Source organism: Mus pahari, chromosome 18 (genome assembly GCF_900095145.1).
Source record: "Mus pahari chromosome 18, PAHARI_EIJ_v1.1, whole genome shotgun sequence".
Taxonomy (NCBI): Eukaryota; Metazoa; Chordata; class Mammalia; order Rodentia; family Muridae; genus Mus; species Mus pahari.
This window is the reverse complement of record NC_034607.1, coordinates 23587587-23597035: the sequence shown is the minus strand read 5'-3', so window position 1 is coordinate 23597035 and position 9449 is coordinate 23587587.

Genomic DNA, 9449 nt, shown 5'->3' with positions numbered 1-9449 from the left:
AGCCTCCACTGACCTCCAACCATTGTCTCATCCAGTTCTCTCTGCTCAGACAATGGAGAAACAGAGAAGGCAAAACATCGTCTGGACGTCACATAGCCTTTCATACTGAGCTGAAGTTCCAGGCAGGCTCTGGCTATTTATGCCGGTGACAAACACTGCCTGGCTCTGCTGTCCCCTCCAGATCCCACCCACAGTGATTAGCAGGGACATCACTGTGATAGGTTCAGGGGTGGTCAAGCTATACAGTCAAAAGATTGATTTGTGCGTTTCAATACTAGGAAGCTGAGAGGCAGGAGGGTTGCCCCTACCTGAAGGCCGGTCTGGGGGTACAAGGAGGTCTTTCCCAATACCCACTCTCATACATGACAAGGCACATGGTGTCCTGCATGCAGTTGTTCCTAAATACAGAAACTCCTGGAAACCCTGGCTGAGGAGGCTCTTAAGAGGGGGAAATAATGATAATTATCATCCAATTTCTTTCAATTGACTTTAAAAAAAGATTTGTTTATTTTATGTATGTGATCCATTGTCACTCTCTTCAGACACACCAGAAGAGGGCATCGGATCCCATTACAGATGGTTGTGAGCCACCATGTGGTTGCTGGGATTTGAACTCAGGACCTCTGGCAGAGCAGCCAGTGCTCTTAACCACGGAGCCATCTCCCCAGCCCTCGGTCAACTTTATTTTTATAGTCTGTGAGGCAGGCACCTGAAGGCCAGAGCTCCAGTCTCAGGAGGTTCTGAGCAGCTCGACAAGAGGGCTGGGACTCAGACTCAGGGTCTCTGCAAGAGCCTTGCACATTCTTGACTGCAGGGTCTCTGCCTCTCCAGCACCTTGATGTTCATGTCATTGTCACTCTGGTTCATTCTTGGGTCACAGCCTAAGGAGACAGAGGTGAGGATCAAGAGGAGAAGACACCCACATGACTTTAGTACAAAGGTGACTCTGGAAAGAGGTCGGAGAGGGGACACCACACAGGGTGCCCCAGTACCCCTAACCCCTGTCTGTGTGCTGCCATTAGGCATGTGAGTCCCCCTTGTATCCCACCTGGTCCTCAGAGCCTTTGCACATGCTGTTCCCCCAGGTCTGGTGCCTTTCCTGCCACCTTGCCAGGCCTGGGCTGGGGCAGACACACGAGGTGACTGAGGCTTGCGACTCATGCTGCTGTGATGAGGGGAAAGGATCAGGAGGAGACGGATGAGCAGAGCAGAGGTTGTCCTGGAATGAAATGACCCGTCTGTGCAGGAGAGGACTGGAGTGGTCATTAGCAAGGTTTAGTATTTAGTTAGTTTGAGACAGGATTTTACTTTGTAACCCAGGCTGGCCTTGAACTCACAGAGATTCCCCTACCTCTGTCTCCCAAGGTATGCACGACCACCTGGCTAGAGGATCCTTGAGGAGGAATCAGTGGGTGCCAAGGTGACCCTGGCTGGGACCTCACAGCACTTGGGGAGGTTTATAAAGGTGCTTCTGCTAGGAAGCCTTCCAGGGTTACACCAGCTAATCCCCCAGGGTCCATAAATTTGGTCTTCTAAATCCATCCCCACCCTCCCCCTGCCCGGGACTTCCTGACATTGTCACACACCAGGTGTGGGTTTTTATTCCAAGACTGTAACCCAGAGTAGGCGGAAGGAAGTGACAGGTGTTCCTGAACCTCAGTTTCCCAATCTGAGTCAAGGCAGAGATCGCCAGTCCCTGGGTATTCTAGGGGGAATGGGTGTGAGCACCGGGTGCCCTGAGGCTGCAGAGTTGCCATGGTTATGAAGCAAGCAACCCCCCTTCCCCAGCCCCTCACCCTCAGACCAGCCTTTCCAGAGACCAGCGGCTCCTGGTGTCATGGCAACAGTTTCCTCGGCACCCACTGTGCTTCCTCATTGGCTGAGCCCGCTGCCAGCAGAGGTCAGCCGCTGGGGTCATTGCTAGGGCCTGGGCACCTTTCTCCAGGTCTGGATGGGAATCCTGGCTTTAACTCCTTGGCTCCCAGGGGGCCCAGGGACCTGATAAAACCGCTTCGTGGGAGAATTCGTCTGGGAGACCCTCAGCCGCTCTCCCTAATACCACAAAACCTTTAAGGAAGAGTCCGGGTCTTCACGTGGCCTTCCTGTTTCTAGAGCCTTCACTCGGCACAGGAGTTGGGGGCTGGGGGACCTGGGTCAAGGCTAGCCTGGGCTGCTCAGCAAGACTTTGTCCCCCAAAACAAGGTCAAGGAAGCCAGGGTGTGGCTCAGCCATGAGGCTGTGCAAAGGCCCGGGCTACATCTAACATGTCCAAACCACACCAGAGGGCGCTAGACTCTCGAGGTGACCTGGTCCAGGCTGAGCTATCCACAGTGGCCCTGTGGCCTAGGCTGGGGTGGGGGTGGGGCAGTATGGAAGGGGGGGGCTCTGCCTGATCATGGGGGCGTGTCACGGTGGAGACGTCATCGCTTGGCTGCCCGCCGCTGTGGCTCCTTACCAGCTGCCAGCCACACATGGTCCAGATGTTCCATCCTGGTAACAAATGTCAGGCCGTGCCAGCACAGCGACCCCGGCAGGAGGTTGTCGCAGCCCAGTGGACACCACCCACACGAGACAGAAAAGCCCTCAGAAAGGGGAGTGGGGGGGGGAGGGGAATACCTGGCCCCCAAACCTCAGCAACCCTTCTCCCTCGGCCTTTGATTCATTCAGGTATTGAGTACCGAATGTATAGGAGACAAGGTCCCAGCAACCAGGCAATGAAAACAGCAGGAAAGTCCGCAGCGGCTGTGGGGGACAGACAGAAAGTGAGCAGGGTGAAATGGGCCAGGGAGAACTCAGCAGCGGTGCAAATGCCCCAGGACAGGGGACACACATCACCCCAGACCTTCCCTGTCTCTCCAGTTATATTTGCTCTGAGGTTTTTTGTTGTTGTTGCTGTTGTTTTTCTTTGCCGAGACTTACAACAGAACCTACTGGAACCTCTTATGCTGAGCAGCCACGGCACAATGGCTCCTGCCCAGCTGGAGAGCTCTGCAATGTGTCCACAGAACAGAACTTGACAAACCAGGAGAGTAAAGGTTGTCCCACTTGGCTTTGCTTCTGAATCCAGCAGGAGGAGACCAACCTCTGTGGGTACGTGGACTCTTTGCTGTGATGTGTAGCTGTCAGTCAGGCTGTGACAGCCTGTGTAAGAAAAACACCTTCAGATCCCCAGGGCATCCTGCTCATCTCTCCTCTGAAGAAATTTCTAGAAAATGCTTCTCTCAAATTCCTTCATGGATTCCCAGTTGGTGCAACCTTGACGCTGGGGAGATGGATCCATGGGTAAAGCTCTTGCAGAGAAAGCAAGAGGAATTGAATTCCAACCCCCAGAACCCACATGCATGCTGCCTGGTGCAGCTGGTGTCTGGGCTACCAAACCTACAGAGGAGACAAGAAGGTCCCTGGGCCTCACAGGCCTGACGAGTGAGAGACACTGTCAAAATAAACCAAGGCAGGCGGATCTCTGAGTTCAAGGCCAGCTTGATCTAATAGCGAGTTCTAGGCTGCAGTGCCTAGCTTCCAGGCGCCACCACCAGCAGAATGTGACGTTCTGTGCACAGTTACACTGTACAACCAGGATTTGCGGCTCTGGAGCGCACATCCCTTCTGGATAGTGTCCTCTGGAGACAGGCTGTGACTTTCTGCTCTCATGGCGCTCATGGCGGCTTGGGTACTGCTTAGAGGCTGTCGGAACCTGACGGTCACTTGGCCAGGTGATCACACCTGCCAGGTGACCACTGAGTATATATAATGAGGTCCTAACATGTGTGTGTGTGGGGTGACAATTATAATGCTTCCCCTGTGAAGGAATATAGAATGGGGGCCATGTAAAATGTACACATTAATCGCTTCACTAGGACGGTTAACGGATGGTAGAGATTGATAGACACAAATATCACCAACCTCAGGGCACAGAGCCAGGTAAGGGCTTTCAAGGACTGACTAGAAACGGAGATGTTCCTAGAACCCCCCCTCCCCAACACACACACCTCACCCCTGATCTATGAGGGTCTTTGAAAGCAGACATCGGCTGCAAACAACAGGGTTGTGTGTCGATAAAACTTTTTTTATAAAAACAAATAGTGGTGGAGCTCAGATTCCTCTGAGGGCTTTGGGCCTGCTGGGTCCTGGGTGCTGCTGTGTGTGGTGAAGGGGTTCCTGGGAGTGAAAGAGGGCCAGTCTGCCCTGATGACTTTCACCAAGTAAGCAGAGAACATTCCAAATGCAAGAACTTGCGTTCTGAGGTGGGAACTCAGAAGGAAGCCCCACGGGGAGAAGAATGGGAGTCCTGGGTGGTTCCGGAGACCCAGGATGAGTAGCCTGCCTCCCTCTACCCAGCAAATCTCACACCCTCCTTAGCTTTTGTGGAGGACAAAATTCTGGAAACGCCCCCTAGCTTCTAGCCTAGTCCCCTAGGTTTCTGAAGAGCTGGGGAAGACTCCTGGGACCATGTGGGACTTCCCTATTCCCCAGAGGGCCTCTCCTTGCCCTTGTAGGAACCCCCACACACACACAACTGGTATCCCCATTGCTGCACAGCCCCACCTTCCTCGGCACCATTTAACCGATTACAAAGATTCTATTTTTATCTCCAAGAAAATTCAATTATAGACCACGACCTTTACATTTCTTCCCAGGCTCATGTGGGCTGGGCTGGGCTGGGGTGCGAAAGGCTTACGCTTGCGCACTGAAGGTCAGCCACCAGCCTGGGGTAGCAGCCAGGAGAGAGGAGGCTGAAGGGGAAGGGGAGGGAAGTGAAGCGGGAGGGCGATGAGGCTGGTGTGTGTGTGTGGTGGTGGGGAGGCTGAGGATGTGCAAAGGCCAAGGCAAGATGGCGAGTGAGGAGGCCAGACCTCTGTTGCTGTCAAGGGGCAGGTGTCTTTTTTCAGTTTTTCTCTGACTGCTACCATATTTGCACACAGGGGTTTTACTCTGTAGCCCAGGCTGCTCTTCAACTCACCACGTGTAGGACTTTCTCTATTGCCATCCACACCAGTCTGAGGTGGGTCTCATGGGGAGGCCTCGCCAGCCATGGGTGTGTCTCCCTTAAAATAGGTTTATTTCGTGTGTGTGTGTGTGTGTGTGTGTGTGCGTGCGTGCGCGTGCACATGTGTGAACATACACACGCCTGAGCACTTGAGTGCAGATGCCAGCAAGGCCTTATGAGGACGAGCCTGGGACAGGTTTACCTGGAGACTTCCAGGTCTGTGAGTGCTCTGACCACACTGAACCCTGACTCAGCCCCATATATTTAGTCTTTAATGTCAGCACATGTAGGCGGAAGCCATGGGATAACGTCAGGGATCCTTGCCCATTCTCTTTCTTGTTCTTTGAGGCAGAGTCTCACTGAACATGGAACTTGTTTACTGGGTGGTTCAGCCATCAAGTTGTCTCATGGACCCTCCAGGGCTTGAGTCTCTAAGGCTGCATTACAAGGCACCACACTCCTATCTTTAAGTGGTGCCCGGGACTGGAACTCAGGTCTTCAGTTTTGGGAGGCAAGCACCATGGTCACTGAGCCACAGCCACAGCCACTGCCACAGTCACAGCCTCAGCCACATCTACAGTCACAGCCTCAGCCACAGCCACAGCCTCAGCCACAGCCACAGCTACAGTCACAGCCTCAGCCTCAGCCTCAGCCTTAGCCTCAGCCTCAGCCTCAGCCTCAGTCTTAGCCACAGCCACAGCCTCAACCTCAGCCACAGCCATAGCTTCAGCCACAGTCTCAGCCACAGCCACGGCCACAGCCTCTAAACCTGCTTCATTCATGAAGACTGTGTGAGAACCCCATGGGATGTGCTAGAAGAGGAAACAAAGTCACCATAAGAACAAGCAGCAGGAACAGACTAAGGGGAAATGGCCCAAGAAAGTGGAGGCCATGCAGAGGCCAAGAGAAGAGACTCTGAGCATTGAGGAAGGAACCAGGGGAGGGCACAGAGGGCCCAAGGCAGCCTGAACATTGCCTGTGGGTGGAACAAAGGCAGTGGAAGCCAGAGATGGAAGAGGGCAGCAGGGGGAGATCAGGCGCTGCTTTAAGGGATGAGAGGAGCATTTGTGCTTTAACTCACAGGGAAGTGGAGCTTTAGCGATGTGGGTGGAGAAGGGACTGAGGATTCCCCAAGGACCTCAGATCAGAAGTAAAGGTCAGATAGGGTGTGGGACTGACATAGATTGGTGGAACTAAGAATATCAACCTACATATCCTTCAATCCACGTATTCATCCACCCACCCATCCATCCACCCACCCACCAATCTACCCACCAATCCACCCACCCACCAATCCACCCACCTATCCTCCCATCCATCCACCCATCTATCCACCCACCCACCAATCCACCCACCCATCCACCCATCTATCCATCCAAACAGTCATCCATTGATCCATCCATCCATCCATCCACCCATCTATCCATCTACCCAATAACCCATCCACCCACCCACCTACCCACCCATCCATCCATCCACCCAAACACCCATCAAAACATCTACCAAAACAGCCATCCATCCATCTGTCCATCCAAACAGCCATCCATTGATCCATCCATCCATCCTTCTCCTATCTACACACCCATCCACCCATCTATCCATCCATCTAAATATCTCTTCATCCATCCAAACATCCATCCATCCACCTACCCACCTATCCACCCACCTTCCCATTCATCCCTCTCCCCTTATCCTCCCATCCATCCAACCAGCTCCTCATTGGTCCATGGCCTGTGACCCTGTCATTTCTTTTTTTTTTTTTAAGACTTATTAATTTATTATATGTAAGTACACTGTAGCTGTCTTCAGACACTCAAGAAGAGGGAGTCTGATCTTGTTACGGATGGTTATGAGCCACCATGTGGTTGCTGGGATTTGAACTCTGGACCTTCGGAAGCAACAATCAGGTGCTCTTACCCACTGAGCCATCTCACCAGCCCGACCCTGTCATTTCTTTACACCCTGGCTGGTTTCCCCATCTCTGTCTCTCTGTCACCTCCCTTGCCCCTGAAGTGTCAGCTGTGACCCCCCCAGGTGTCCTGGACAGTTTTCCTCTGCTGCCTTCCTTGTCACTGGCTCCCCCTAGACCCCCACCTGCAGACTCCCAAGGTAATGACATTAGTTGCTGTCTTACAGGTACAGAGTCCAATATTCGGCCCCCCTCCAGTCCCAACACCATTGTAACCAGACCTCCCTGGCTTCAATTTCCCTCTCTGGATAGTGGGGTTCCAGACATTCCTCTTGAGATTCCCTCTGGCATAAAAGGATGTGTTGTGTGGTTGAATCTCACACCCCTGTGCCCCTGTGGACAGATCATTGTGTGGTGGTGACATTGGTCAGTTGGTCTGCCCTCTTCCTGTGACACAGAAGCCTTTGGGCTGATGTCTCGCAGTCAGACACCAGGTCAGGTCCTAAGGACTCCACTGGGACTGTTTTCTTATGATCTCCAGGAAGATTTAAAAAGAAAATTCTAAGTCTTGATCTAGAAGCTACAGGCCCAGGATGAAGAGTCAGGCCACCTCTGCCCTGCCTAGGACTTCTTCCTCTGTTGGGCAACAGGTTCCTCCTGAGAGGCTAATTAGGAAAAAGGAGACACTTCCCCTCCCCCCTCCCCTGAGTGCACAGTGCCTGAAAGGTGTATGCCTCCCTCAATCCCTCCCTCCCCTCTCCCAGGCCAGGTGAGGTGGGAGTACCCCTGACCTGAGGGACTCAGTTTCCCCACGTTGCATCACCTGCTCCAAGGCTGTTCCCTGGAGGAACGGGGGGGGGGGGGGAGCAAAGGGAGGAAGGGGTGAGATCACCATCGAGGAGACTGTGGCTGATGCCAGGAGCTGAAAACCTGGCTCAGCCCAAAGAATGGAGTTTTTGAGGTCTTCTAGTCGGGCGGGGTCAAAGAAGAAGAGCAAGCCAGCCACTCGCCATCCTGCCTTGTAGATGAGGAGAGTGTGTGAGACACAGAGAGAGTGACTCTCAAAAAAGTCACACAACAGATCCAAATCATAAATGGGGTTTTAGTCACACTTCTCTGCTGTTGTGAATTCAAAAGAAATTACATGGTGTCATGGGCCCAGTGCCCTGTCCCAGGGGACACTGCCATAGTCCCTTGCCTCCGAGCTTCAGGCTGCATGGCCGAGCCTATCATGTTCTGCTGCTACTGTGTCACCCTGTGCCCTTCTACACAGTCACATATTTTTGTTGTTCTTTTGATCCTTTGAGGCAGGTTCTCTCTTTGTAGCCCTGGCTGTTCTAGAACTCACTCTGTAGACCAGGCTGGTCTTAAACTCAGAGATCTGCCTGCCTCTGCCTCCCGAGTCCCATGCCCAGCTCACATTCACGTATTAATACTTACCTTTTTTTTTTTTTTTTTTTTTTTTTTTTTTTTTTTTTGAGACAGGTGTCAGTGTGAAGTCATGGCTGAGAAGAGTTCACTATGCAGATTTGGTCAGCCTTGAACTTGTGGAGATCCATCTGCCCTTTGCCTCTTGAGCTCTGCAGTCACAGGTATGCAGTATCCATACCATTCCCTGTTGTTTTACTGGATCCCACCAGTTTGGCTGCATTTTTTCTTTTCCTACCTTTTTTGGACAATAACACAAGAAATCGTCCACAGAGCTGGAGCTGGTTATGGCTGCAGTTGCCTGCTTTCCAGGCACTTGGGAAACTGAGGCAGGAGGACTGCTATGAGTTCAAGGCCAGTCTAGGCTTCAGAGGCTCAAGACAACAACTCGACAAGACCACTGTGTGCCCAAACAGCAATGTCCCTTCTCCCTCTGCCTCACCCAGGTCTCTGCCAAGTGCTGAAGCAGGCAGTGCTGTCTGGGCCACCTGCAGACATAAATGCTGCGGTGGGACACAGGGCCAAGCACTGGAGTGTGGCCAGGCACAGGCAGGGGCCATCCAGGCAAGAGGGAGTGAGTGGAGGGCAGGTGTGTGGACAGCCGCCCAGGACCCCTCTGCCTCCATCTCTCACAGGCTGTCACCAAGTGTGGACATGGGGAGAGGGGGGCAGAGCACAGCTGTGTGATGTGGCTGAGGGGATCTGAGACCTCCAGGACACAGTTGGCCTCAGCCCTGGGGCTGGAGCTGCAAATGAATTGATTTGAGCTCCACACAGGAGCCTGGAGCAGGCACAGCAAGTCACCAATAACCCCAGACTGACAAGGCTTCTCAGGCCTTTCTTAGAAGAAAAAAAACAAGGGTCAGAGACAGGAAGCAACTTACCCAACAATCATAGGGTCCCAGGAAGCTCCACACCTGCCTGTACAGACAAGGACAGCCAACACCTCTTCTAATGCTCTCCTTGGAGGTCGCAAAGTGGTTTCTATGAGCAGAAGCTTCCTCTTGACCCTGGGGAGCACACATAGTGTCTTAGTCAGGGTTTCTATTCCTGCACAAACATCATGACCAAGAAGCAAGTTGGGGAGGAAAGGGTTTATTTGGCTTACATTTCCATACTGCTGTT